Source organism: Impatiens glandulifera, chromosome 1 (assembly GCF_907164915.1).
Source record: "Impatiens glandulifera chromosome 1, dImpGla2.1, whole genome shotgun sequence".
Taxonomy (NCBI): domain Eukaryota; kingdom Viridiplantae; phylum Streptophyta; class Magnoliopsida; order Ericales; family Balsaminaceae; genus Impatiens; species Impatiens glandulifera.
Window position 1 is genome coordinate 93,292,478 of NC_061862.1, and position 14,888 is coordinate 93,307,365.

Below are 14,888 nucleotides of genomic sequence, written 5' to 3' on the forward strand. Positions count from 1 at the left end.
CCTTTTGGGATTATATGAAAATGTATTAGGGTTCCAAAATTACAAAAAAAATGATTTTGAAAAATGGAACCAAACAGGCCTTAGGACTAGAGTCTTAGGGCTTGTGTCCGTTTTTACCGATCTGGGATCGGACGGGCTCGGTCTAGACTGGGGTGGACTAGATCGGGGCTCGGTTGAGGGGCCGAAGGGTTCGGTCCTAGATTCGGGAGGCTCGGTCTTAGGTCTAAGAGGCTCGGTCCCAAGTCTAGCGTTTTTGGTCTTAGGACTTAGGAGTCTCGGTCCCAAGTTAGACCTCTAGGTCCTAGGTTAAAATCCTCGGTCGAATTCATCGGTCCATGTTCAAGAACACCGGTCCTAAGTCTCAGTCCTAACTCAAGCACATCGGTCCTAGGTTATTTTTCTCGATCTAGACCGAGGATTCTCTGTCTTGTTTCTCAGTCCCGGTCCTGTAGGACTCGGTCGTCGGGACAGAGTTTTCTTCATTTTGTATGAATAATTGCATGTTTGTATCTTTTGATATAGATCTTGAAAACATGATCGGTAAGTTACAATCAATTCATATGAATGTAGGGATCATAACCCCCAACCCTAAACACGATCAATCGAACTCTATCACAATTGCTTTTTCAAAATCGTTTTTAAAGTAAAATTTGAGAACTTTTGATTTAGGCCATTTTATGGCATATTGTTCCAACATCTTTGAAATGATGTTTACAATCAAACATGACCAAAACAAGAACATCATACAAGCTCTGTAAAAACTTTTGAAACTGAAATTCAAACTTTATTTTTCAAAAATTTCAGTTGGATCAAACATGATCGGGATGTTGATATTGTGATTTGGAAATCATCCCAACATGTTTATAACATGTTAGACAACTATTTGAATCAAAATTTAAGCAAAAAGCTCAAAAACACTATTTTCAAATTTTCTAGATTTTAAAATCAAATTTGTGTTTTTTCGATTTAGGTTGAATTGATCAAATCTCTTTTGACAGAAAACTTATAAATCATATAGGGAATAATTTCAAACAAAAAAAAAACACAAAATTGAGCCCTAGAAATGATCAACCCGATCAAACTTGGAAAATCCAGTTTCAAATCACAATTTGAATTACAGTGGATCTGAATCTTACCAATGATGTGTAAGAAGATTTCCCGATCCCTAAATCGAAGCTTAGCTCGCCGGAGAATTTTTTACAACAACTAGTCGTCGGAGTTCTTGATGATTCTTCAATTTAGGCTGTAATATTTGATGGATTGGAAGCTTAACACCTAGAGAGTATTTATACTCAACTAGGTCGGTTATTGAAGTCGAATTCGACTTCAATTTTGCTTCTGAAACCTTATCCTTTGAATTATATTTCGTCTTCGGCAACCTAGCTAGAGCGTAGGCTTTGACTTCAAAGGCTAGGGGAACTGAAGGCGAGGTAGAGACGTGCACGGGGTGAAAAAAATGGAGGGATAAGGTTGAGAAACGAGGAAGATAGGTCTTCTGGAAGATGGGCCTCCGGAGTTCGTGAAGAGGAAGAACGAACAACATCGTTTCGTTTAATTGAACGCTCTATTAGCATTCCTTGGAGATCTGTCAGCGTTTGGGCGATCGAGCTAACGGGGTTAACGTCCCGTTAGCTCATCCTGTGTGGACCCGGACGCGCGCTTCCTTGGTGACAAAGCTGGTGCGTGGCGTGTTCCTGTCCACTGGATGAAAATCCAGCGCTTGATCCGATGACTGAAATTCTTGCTGTAACAATTAAACATAATTTCGGGCACATAAGATTATCAGTTTATATTTATAATAAAGGGGTCAAATCGAATTTTTAAACCTTACTTGTGTTTTTCTTCACCAAATTAATACACAAAAAAATATTTTTGACAACATAATAAAAATTATGTTTATTTATTTTATTTTTGGGTATTTTTGAGTATTTATTTAATTATTTTAAACCATAAATTATACATAATTTATGTTTAAAATCATAATTAAATAATTTCAACTTTTTTTTATGTTTAATTTGGGTAAAATAAATGCAATATTTTAACCTCAAATTATTTATAAATTTTTATTTAATTTTTATATTTAGGGTTTAATTATCATAATAATTAACCCTAATTTGATTTTGAATATCTTTTCGGGTTATTTTGAATTTAAAATTTTAAAATATTATTTAACATTATTTTAAATTAATAATATTATTCATATATTAGGATAGGTTAAATTTTCATGTTTACATATGCGTTTTAAAACAATCTAGTGAGGCATCTATTACTAGAATTATGTCACTTTTCTTTAGAGCTCCCTATAAATACTTTAGGCTACCTATCATAGAAGACACTTTTCTCTATGTTACACATTCTCGTACCCCTAAACAAAATATAGTAGCTGTACTAAAGTTTTCGCATTCAAGAATATCCATAATCATTGTAAGTAATATCTTACCATTATTTTTTATATATTAATTTTTTATTTTCCATAAATCCATTTTGCATTACTTTTGATTTTTTTTTTTTTTGTATAATTTTTGAATTGGTAAATTAATTGAAGATTAATCAAATTGATTTAACTAATTCACTATATTCACACATTTTATTCATTCAATAATAATCAAAAAGCCAAATTTGAAAAAAAAAAGAATTTCATTTTATAAATTCATATTCTTGGGTTCTTGTTTGAAAACAATGACTCGATGTGTATAGTTGTATATTAACTAAATAAGATGTATACTCCAAAAATACCATTTTTTTTTTGCAAAAATGAGAATTTTTTTGGTGATAATCTTTGATTTCTATAATTAATTAATGTGATGGATATGACCTTAATATTGCATTGTTCAAAATGTATAATATATCCTTTTATGCAAAATAAAAAAAAAAAAATCGACTTTGGTATATATTTTGGTCTACTATGTGTTCTTGATGTAGTTCAGGTTAGGGTGTTCAATATTTGGTTTTAAGGAATATCCGGCCGAATTTGAATAAATCGTATTTGAATTTTATTTTCAGTTTTTGGATCGAATTTTAAATCAATTCGATTTTAAATACAATTTATATTTGATTTTCGAGTTGGGATTTCAACTCAAAAAACCAAACCGAATTCATTTTTTTATTATTTATTATGATTATATATTATATAATTTATTAAAGTTTGGTTAGAAACTATACCCTTAGGGCCTGTTTGTCCAAAAAAAACTCATATTTTCACAACTTTGTGGAGTCATAATTTTTAAAACACGTGTCCAAAAATTATGAAATAGATATATTTACGATCACAAAAATATTTTCAAACTTGATGTCGAGTTTCATAATTTTCTGGATAATTTGATTTTTTGATATTTTTCATGATTTTATGAACGTTTTTTTTACTTTATGCATGTACGATGATTTTTGTTTAACATGTTTCCAATCAAAATCCAGAACCGACTACTCCGGCCACCACCACCATTCTCCTCCTCTTCCTAGCCCTCTTCTCCGCCTCCCTCAGCCTCATGATGGCGGACATGTCAATCATCGAGTATGATAACAATCACCAATCAAAATCCAGAACCGACGAAGAAATGATGAATATTTACAAAAAGTGGATGGTAGAGAATGGAAAAGTGTACAACGGAATAGATGAATTTGAAAAACGTTTCGAAATTTTTAAGGATAATTTGGTCTTCATAGATGCTCATAACTCCGAGAACCGGACCTACAAGGTTGGATTGAACGTGTTTTCCGATCTGACCGATGAAGAGTACCGATCCTACTACCTCGGCCTGTAAAATGATGCCGATCTCCAATCTGTTCCCAGCCAAAGGTATGCTGTGTCATCAGGTGAAATTCTCCCGGAGTCCGTTGATTGGAGGACGAAAGGCGCCGTCTCACCGATTAGGAACCAGGGAAAATGCGGTAAGATCTCTAAATTAGAAAGTTAGTATGACTCCAAGTCATTCAATCAAACTATTAAACAACTAAGATAAGTATATAACTATTATTATTTATAAAAAAAATTATGATATATAATTCTTGATAGATAATAAATTATATTTTTGTGACTATTATGTAGATTTGTCTGATCTATAGTGACTGCATCTGCTCTAACTTATTAAAAAATAGTTATATATAAAATTGAATTTGTGACATTTATTTTCTTGGTTTCCATTTTTAGAGAGAACAAAACAAAAGTAAAAAATATGTCACAGAGTGTAATTTAATAGTTTTGAAACAATTTGATAAAAATATAAAGTCAAAAGTAGGTGCCTAAGATGAAGATAATTTAATAGTATGAGAACAATTGAATTCACTAGCTTTTACATAAATATGTGCATAATATAACCAAGATGACACGTTTGATTCTCATTTATTATATGGTTAATTCTAGCTAAGGTTGCGAATAAATCTGTTTAAAAAAATATACTTTTGGAACAATTTGAGTTCATATATATATATATATATTGATCTTCTTTGTGTTGTTTATTAAAATATCAGCAAGTTGTTGGGCTTTCTCGGCGATTGCAGCGGTGGAAAGTATCAACAAAATAGTAACAGGACAGATGATTGATTTGTCAGAGCAAGAACTTGTTGACTGCGAGCTAATTAGCCAAGGCTGCAAATCCGGCTACATTTATACCGCATTCGAATTCATTATTCGCAACGGGGGTATAGACACGGAGAAAGATTATCCTTATCGAGAAGCCAAAGGCACCTGCAATGCCACTAAGGTTATCAGTCGTGAGCTTGATCACGTTGGGGCTTGTTAATTTTTATAAATCTACTCATTTGGTTGATTGATTGCAGATGAAAACAAAGGTGGTGAGCATAGACGGTTTTGAAAAAGTACCACGCAACAACGAAAATAGTTTAAAGAAAGCTGTCGCACACCAACCCATAAGCGTCGGCATTGAAGCCTATGGCAAGGCATTCAAAAATTATGTCTCGGTACGTAAGTAGTGAAAAGTTATATTATTTTGGATTTTGAAATAGATCTATATATATATATAAGTGAATATTTTGTGATTCTTTTGGTTATGGAAGTGTATTTTCACGGGAAACTGCGGAACCTCCATAGATCATGCAGTGGTGGTGGTGGGATATGGAAGTGAGAAAGGACTTGATTATTGGATAGTGAAGAATTCATGGGGAACGAATTGGGGTGAAAGAGGATATATGAGGATCAAGCGGAACAATGTTCCTGGCGGTAGAGGAAAAGGGAAATGCGGCATAGCTGTACAAGGTGATTATCCCACAAAAAAAGGAAATGCCGGAGTAGGAGACGGTACTGTCGTTAGTACTGCAGAACGTATCAATAAAATTAAAGTATCCAAATCTAATTAAGTTAAATAAGGTGGAGGTGGCGGTGGTCATTTCTTTTGTTTTGTTGTTATTCTGTATTTAATAAACTGATCATGTTTTATTAATAAATCTAGCATGATCACGTCTATTTGCACATATTTATTTATAAATATTTTAGATTTAATTAATATGATTCAAATTTAATTAATTATAAATTAGTTTTTCATGTCTTTTTGTGACTCACACTTTTTCATGTCTTTTTGTCTACTCATAAGCGATGCAAGACACTTATCTTACAAAAAGAGGAAAAGCTGGAGTAGGAGACGGTGTCGTTAGTACTGCATGAACGTATTAATTAAATTAAAGTATCCAAATGTAAGTTAAAATAAGGTGGAGGTGGCGGTGGTCATTTCTTTTGTTTTGTTGTTATTCTGTATTTAATAAACTCATGTTATATTATTAAAATTGGTGTTGCACAACTAAAGACAATAACATATAAAATTGAAGTATAAAATGTATTTAAGTATGTATAATGTATAGAAAACAAACAAAGAACACATTAACATATAAAATTTAAGAGAGCTACCAAAATTTATTAAAACAAATGTCCTTCAATTTTCATGTAAGATTGTTGAACAAAATGAGGAAAACCAACTATGTAGCATCTACCATTATTTATTTGGTTAGCAATTTTAAATTTATTATCATTCATATTTACTTAGTTATATCTCGTCCTCTCTTATAAATACATTAATTATAGTTATCGTATTGGATTAAATCATTGTTAGTATTAACGCTCATCACTGGTGAAAAAGGGGTCAAAACCGAGAGTTAAAACTCTCGGTTTTGACCCTATAACTTTCGTTGAAGACACCTTACCGAAGGTTTTAGTTACTCTCGCCATCCCTCGGTATTGACTCTCTCGGGTTTTCCACAAAGAGAAAAACCGAGAGTTATATGAAAACTTTCGGGTTTTTCTCTTTGTGGAAAAACCGAGGGTTTTACAAAGACCTTTCGGATTTTCTCTTTGTATAAAAACCGAGGGTTTTACAAATAACTTTCGGTTTTTCTCTTTGTGGAAAAACCGAGGGTTTTGCAAACAACTTTCTGTTTTTCTCTTTGTGGGAAAACCGAGAGTTTTGATTGAACTTTCGGTTTTCCTCTTCGGGTAAAAACCGAGAGTTTTCTAATAACTCTCGGTTTTTTCCTTTTCATGAAAACCGAGAGTTTTGTAATAACTCTCGGTTTTCTCCTTTTCATGAAAACCGAAAGTTGTTTGCAAAACCCTCGGTTTTTCCACAAAGAGAAAAACCGAAAGTTCAATCAAAACTCTCGGTTTTCCTCTTTTGGGAAAAACCGAGGGTTTGTCATATAACTCTCGGTTTTCTCTTTGGCTAAAAACCGAGAGTTTTCTAATATCTCTCGGTTTTTCCACAAAGAGAAAAACCGAGAGATTTCAATATTACTTTCGGTTTTTTCCCGTAAATTTTTAAAAATGTGCGGATTATTTTGCTCGCAATCAAAACCTGTTCAGCCAAACCAATATATTAATGATAAAAGAAATGCAACATACATTAAACGATCACATTAATTGATCATGAACATTACAAAATTCGAAACCAAACTAATATTCCGAACAATCTGTTCTAAATTCAACCACTAATGAAAACATGTTTTGAATCGAAACAACCTTAGCTTGTGGGGGGAGGAGGTGGTTGTTGCCTCATATACAATTCGATTCTCTCCATTCTTGCGTTCATCTCTAACTTCTCCCTCTCCATTCTTGTCACAATTTCTTCCTTTTCCGCTTGCATTTCTTCCATTCTGCGCCTTCTTTCTTCATCCCTCTTCTCTAGTTCCTCCAGCTTGAGCTTCATTATTTGATTCTCTTCTAACAATCGCTCATTGTTTCGCTGTGAACTGTTTCCACTACGACGATCCTCACGAAAGTGTGTGGGCCGGACGCCTGATCCCATTCCGAACACTACCCCGTGTTTTTGTTGTCCGAACACCCTCTCCGTCAATTCAAAATCCGATATTCCCGGTTCGTTACTAACAACCTCCTCCATCTCAGCCTGCACAATTCAAATAAAATATCATTTCTATAATAAAAAACTAGGCATATTCAATTCACTTACAATTTTCTCTTGCACATGTTCGTTCGGGACGGGTGTTGGGTTTTCTTGTGTCGGTTTTGGTGTACGGGTCCTCTTGAATACTTCAATTACAGACGGTGGCCGTCCCATTTCAATCGCCTGTTGAAATAAATGATTTATATAATTATTAACAATCTTTAGATTAAGTTATTACAAATAATGTACTTACCAACTCGTCTTCAATTTGTGCAAACAGTGTACTTCCCGTTCGATGCGGGAATTTCAGATTCTTCCGGTTCTTAATATTTGTAGAATTGTGTCTCTGTATTTGAAATAACAAATGAAGTTAGATTAATTAATATCAACTTTTATTTGAATTATGAAACCGTACCTTAAACGTTTCTGTGAAGAAATGGTTGCGACACACAAACTCCCAATCATCTCGATCGTAGTCTGGTGGAGGATTAGCCAGTACCGCCGCCTCGTCTCCTTTGTGGACGCGGATATATGTCTTGTTCAAATCCGACAGCCATCTATCCCATATCTGATTGGCGTGTCCCAACCCGGTCTTTCGAAAAGACTCAATGTCACCATTAGTCGCTTCGAACGAATCCTGAAAAAAATAACATCCAAATGTTAAAAATAATTATTTAATGACGTAATGTATAATCAAGTAATAAGTATTACCTTGATAGCAGTCCACAGTGAATCCAATTGGTCTGCACTTAAAGCCTTCCACTTGAGAAGACGGTGTGAGACGGCTGCGGGGTCCCGGATAATCGACCCCACATGTCTAGACCACCGTGTTCTTCCCACGTCTGTACCGCCTGGCCTCCCATCCTTCTCTCTAAACGTTAGAGGGATCCTCGTCCCCGCTACCCTCTTAGACAGCGCAATATTCTTTTCTTCCCCCGTCTCTTGCGGGCAGAAGATTCTTCAAAATTATCAAAATCCTAATTAAATATGATCAATTGAAACACTAACTAATTTGTAAACGAAATACCTGTCGATGATGGGTCGGGAGTGGTCCCGTGCTCCTCCTCGTCATCCTGCTCCTCGATAGGCTCCTCAAGACCCTCATCTTCAGCCTCATCGCTAGGCACCATATCAGCGAATGTGCTCTCTATAAACACTTGGAGCTCACTAGCCTCAACATCCTCGTCTGTTGGGGGAGGCGCAGTAGCTATCGGGACCACAGCAATCGGTGGTTGGTCTTTAGAAGACGATCCTCGAAGCTTTAATGACTCGGATTGGGCAAGTAGGTTTTGGTAGCTTTTATCCAATTTCTTGGGTGTCTTCCTCATACTCTTCCAAGTTGTTTTAGGACCTTCAGACATTCTTAATTCACACCATTAATAAAATTGAGTGAATAATTGAAATAAAGTAGTAATAAAATGAATATAAAGTTAAAAACATAAATCTACCTAATTAATTAATCTGAACTACCGCGGTTTTATTTTTGTCACAATCTTCCAACCGGGTCGGGCTGACATATCAGGGGCGTAGAATACTTCTTTTGCTTGACTCGCCAATATATACGGGTCTTGACTTTGGGTTTTCAAAATTCGGTTTACATTTACACTTACGAAGCCATATTTATCCACTTTCACTCCTAGTTCCCCCGAGTGTGTATCAAACCACTTACACTTGAATAAAACAACTCGTTTGTGAGAATAGTATTGTACTTCGATTATATCCGTCAAAACTCCGTAGTATGACATAGTTTCAGATCCGTTGTACCCCTCAACAACCACCCCACTATTTTGAGTTGTCAAACCTTCGTCGTGTTTTTCTGTACAGAATTTGAATCCGTTTACTTTACACCAAACATACATAGACGAGTACATACTTGGACCTTCTCCTAAGATCTTGAGGTCTCTTGATATGTCGTTAATTTTTGCTAAATGGGCGACCTATATATGTGAAGTAAATAAAGTTGTTAAAATGAATAAAAAGAGTTAGGATATATGGTTTGTAATTTACTCACTCGATGCTTGAAATATGCGGCAAACGTTTCTCCACTGGACTCGTTGTTATAATCTCTGCAAATAGATCTAATATTAAATAGCACACTCTTTAATGCTAATTAGTAACAGCAACATTGAATCTTACATGTAAAAAGGTTCTGCTTCGGGACAATTTTTCAAAATGTAAGAATGAGCTGTCACTCGATCGATATAATCCAAGTTGTATACTTTTCCGTTAGATAGGTCTTCCAATGATGCAAATATTGAAATGCCCGAGATTTCAGGTTGTGCATTTTCTTGATCTTGTTCTTCCATATACCTGGCACATAAACTAATACTTTCGTTAACAAGATAGCTCTCGCTTATAGAGGCTTCGGGGTGGTTATTATTCTGCAAATATCTTTTCATTGTACCCATGTAATGTTCAAACGGATACATCCATCGATACTGAACAGGTCCTCCAAGTAAAGCCTCAAATGACAAGTGAACCGGGAGATGCATCATGATGTCGAAGATTGACGCCGGAAAAATCATTTCAAATTTGCAAAGTGTCAATGTAATATCCATGTACAATTGTTCCAAGTCCTCTTGAATCAACTCTTTGAAGCACAACAACCGAAAGAAACGAGAAAAATTTACTAAGGCATCATACACATACTCTGGAAGCAATCCACGAGTTGCTAAAGGAATTAGATATTCCAATAAAATGTGACAATCATGACTTTTTAATCCCGAAAGCTTTTTCTCTTCCAAATTTACACAACCGCCGATATTTGAGCAAATGTGCTCTCTATAAGCTGGAGTAGGAAACGGTGTTGTTAGTACTGCATGAACGTATAATTAAATTAAAGTGTTTAAATAATTCCATTCTAAGCTAAAAATAAGGTGGAGGTGGTCACTTCTTTTGTTTTGTTGTTATTCTGTATTTAATAAACTCGTGTTTTATTAATAAAATTAGTGTTGCACAACTAAAAGACAACAAAAATACAAAATAAAATAAATTTGTCAAAAAAATAAATACAAATAACTTAGTCATAAAATGCATTTAAGTATGTAAAATGTATAGAAACAAACACAGAACACAATAACATGTAAAATTTAAGAAGTACCAAAATTTATGAAAAAAAATACCCTTCAATCTTTTTTTTTTCTTTTTATAAATAAAGATAATCCATGTAAGACTATTAAGTTTACACGTCTTGTTGATCATGTTGACCAACATGAGGAAAACAACTATGTAGCATTTACTATTCTTTATTTGTTTAGCAATTCTAAATTTCTTATCGTTCCAATTTCTTTAGGTATATCTTGCCCCTCTTATAAATACATTAACATCATCGTATTGGATTAAAACATTGCATTAACACTCGTTATAAGACTATCAAAGTTGTTAAAATCAAACATTTACGTAAAATTGTTAGAGGTTTGTAAACTCGTAAAACCAAATCGAATCGTAAAATCGTAAAATTTTACTCTAAAAATATATTAATTATAAAATTATTATTAAATCATTTATATATAAAAAATTAGTTATAAAAAATATTATTAAGAAAAAAAACAAACATATAATAATATTATATATTTATATTAATACAAAATAAAATATAACTAATCAACTTATTCTCTAGTATATATAACTTTCTATCCCTAATTACAATATGATCAAATATAAATATTAGGAAACCCTAACTCATCTCCACATTTTCATCTCGACTTAATTGTTGAGTTATGGAGCCTACACTTATAATAAACTATATATTGTTAATTAGAGTTTATTGGATTTGTATTTGGTTTGGGCTTGAGCCTGACCAACAATTATTTAGGTTTATTACCTGAATGTTACTCTATAAATATGTGATTATTAAGAGTTTACACAGGTTAAGACATAATTCTAGAGAGATAAAGTGTGAGGCAAAAAACTCTGTATTCCTTCTTTTTCTTCATAGTGAAATCTGATGGCGGCTGAACTGGACGTAGCTCAATTTGAGTGAACCATTATAAATTTGTGTCTTATTGTGTTCTTCTTTCTTGGGTTCTTACAGATTGTTTCAAACAAGTCGGATTTGGGAGATACAAATCCTAATAACTTGTATCAAAGCAGCTAGGCTAGATCTGAGCATTGAAACCATGACAAATGAGAATAGTATAGAACATGGGATTGGAAGATTCGATGGGACAGATTATGCTTTTTGGAGAATGTAAATTTAAGATTATCTCTATGGAAAGAAACTTCATATTCCTTTGAGTGAGAAACCAGAAAAGATGGATGTACCTGATATCATATATATATAACATCATATATATATATATATATTTCTCTTATATTTCAAGAAAAGATTATATCATTGTGAAAGATGGATGAATGATATATATATATATATATGTATATATATATATATAATATATATATACATATATATATATATATATATATATATATATATATATATATATATATATATATATATTTCAAGACAAGATTCTAACATTGTGAAAGTAAGATAGTAAAGTGTCCTAGATGTAGCACTGAGCTTCGATTCAATATCTACAGGAGTTAGTGACAGTTTACAAGAAGACATGCTAGCACGATCAACAATATATGTTGCACACTTCTTTTGCGACAAAAATAAACCATTGGCATGATGGGTAACGACAATACCCAAAAAATAGCTTAGTCTACCCATGTCCGTCATAGCAAATTCTAAACTAAGAAGTGTAATAATAGATTTATGAAATTTATCTGAAGACATAGTTAATATGATGTCATCCACGTATAGTGAGCCTATTTAAGTTCATAAAGAGATTTCTTTAATAGACAAACATGATTGGGTTTAGTCGAATCCTGAAACCACATAGGTTGACACATGTATATAGTCTCTTTATGCTCACCATGCCTAAGCTGATGAATGGGTCAAACTTTAGTTAAAGCAAGACAAAGAACAATGCGAATAGTCGCCAACTTAACAAACATGCTAAAAGTGCCACCACAATTCACACCAGCTTGTTGGGTTTTGCCATCACCTACCAGACGAACTTTATGCCTCTCAAAAGAGAACATTCTTTATGAGAAAAAAATTCGGTGGAAGAGAATTCATGTTTGGAGAAAGGATTGTAGAAATAGAAGTCCTGTCCGAACTAGACAAAATTGTTGTAGGCTACTGACTAAGTACTATCATGGGGGAGTGGGCTCTGGTGCAATCGAGATTGGAGAAATAGAAGGGAATTGAGATGATAAATAATTGACAAAATAGGGTGATGGAACATTATCTAAAAAATCAAACATATGAGTTTGAGGAGTGTGTAATTTATTAAATGGGAAGGTGGTCTCGTCGAGAAAATAAATCATAACATTTGTAACTACGATGATTTGATGGGTATCCTCAAAACTCACATAGAGTAGAGGAGGGTTGAAGTTTATTTATGATGATAAAAGGGAAGTGAGGATAATACAAACATTAAAAAACTCAAAGATGAGAATGTGATGGATCTTTTTTATAAATAATTTGGAGAGGGAATTGATTCAATAATTTATGATGAAAAATATTGAGGAGATATATTGCCATTTGTAATGCAGGAGGTCAACATGATGTAGGTAAAGAAGCATGAGCAAATAAAGTACGAATACTATTATTAATAGTACGGATTATATTTTGACTTTCCTATTTTGAGGTGATGTATAAGGACATGACAAACGAAAAGAAAGACCGTGTTGTTTACAAAATTCCCAAAAAGGTTTATAAAATTCACAACCATGATCACATTTTATTTTTTTATGTCCTTTCAAATTGTTGAAGACCGTAGAATGGGTATCATATTTATTATATTTATTTGATGATGAAAAGTCCACAAAATTTAAAATAATCATCCAATAATAGTATTTGTATTTTATTTAAGAGAACTCAAAATAAGAGATGTTCATAAATTAATATGAATAATCTCAAATTGCATTAGAGAGATAATTTGAAGAAATAAATGACAACTTAATATTTTTCCAAGAGAACATGAACGACAAATTCAATAATCTCTAGATTTATTGCATTCAATAAATTTATTCTAGAGAACTTAAAGTAGAATCGCTCGAATGACCCAAACGTATGTCAAAGAGAAAGTGTTAAAACAAAAAATGTAGAGGTAGAAGAGAACTAAGGCTTAGAAAAGACACGAGGATTGTTGATGAGATAGAGCTCATCCAACTCTTACACCTCATTAGAGTTATTCCCTTTTTAAAATATTTTACAAAAAAATTCAAAAGGATCAAATTCAATAGAAATATAATTGTTAGTTGTAAATTTTCTAACTTACTCCAAATTCTTAATAAGCTGAGGGGAATAAATGACATTTTTAAGAGAAAATGCATGAGGAGAATTTAGATTTGTGTGACCATAACCATGAATTAATATTTATCGACCATTACCAATAATTATACCACATTTATTATTAAATTAAATAAGACGTGAGGTACCTTGCGCAAATTTCATATGTGAGGTGGCACAGTGTCCGTGTAGCAGTTTGCATCCGGAAGAGTAATATCGAGAGTGTGCATTAAAGATAAAATTTAATATTTTTTCAGCCAATCATACAATGTCATTCTTTCCTTGTTCTCTCTTATAAATTCCCAAAAAGATTTATAATATTCACTACAAAAAGAAGGGTATTTCTGACGAAATATTACCGACGCTTATGTGATGTTAGAATTTTCCGACAGGTTTACCCATAAAATTTGAGACTAGATTAAAAAACGTCAAAAACTTAAAAATATAAGGAAAAAACGTAGAAAAAATTAAAGAAATTTAGTAATATTCATTTTTATAGTTAATATAAAAAGTATACATATTTCACAAAATATATGAAAAATTTTTCTACATTACTTTCGACGTAGTTTTGGACGGATTTTGATTCCATCAGAAATCTTTATTCGTGTCAGAATTTTTGACAAATATTTCTACGAAATTGGCGATGATAGTTTCCGTCGAGAGTTTCATCACAAACGTTATTTATATTTATAATCACTAATTGTTAACTCTTTATTATTATCACCATTAGTCATTAGATACAAAATTCTTCGTTGAGCTTCTCCTTTCTTCTTCTATAATAGATCCTGCAACTTCCGAACTAAATTTGAACAACCCCTCCAAATTTATGAAATTAGGTTTTCCCAGTATTTTGATCATTCTTCACAATTATGAATGTATCCATCATCTTCATCCTCATCATTGGCACCACAGCACCGCTATTAGCAATCAGAAGAAGAACAATCACAATCGAATAACATGAAAGTAGTGGACTGTTTGATTCCGCGATCAGCTTCCGACGTTCTCATGTCTGGACGAAGTTACTCAATCCTTCTTACAATTCGATGATCGGACGGTCATAGTACAATCAATCAAATGGCGGGGCCGGGGCTGTCTTATAGGTTTTTATTATAAATCTATTATGAATGTTTTGCAGGCAATCACTCATTCTTAAAACCAGCATTCTTAAGACCAAAGAGTCGGGCGGACGTAATTTTCTTACTATAATTTTTTATCTCTTCTATTTGCATTTGCATTCGAAG

The 14,888-nt window shown here is 33.2% G+C and overlaps 1 pseudogene; it reads left to right on the forward strand.

The window, feature by feature from the left end:
- Nucleotides 1–3,424: 3,424 nt before the first annotated feature.
- Nucleotides 3,425–5,313, forward strand: LOC124936471 (annotated as a pseudogene).
- The last annotated feature ends 9,575 nt before the right edge of the window (nt 5,314–14,888 follow it).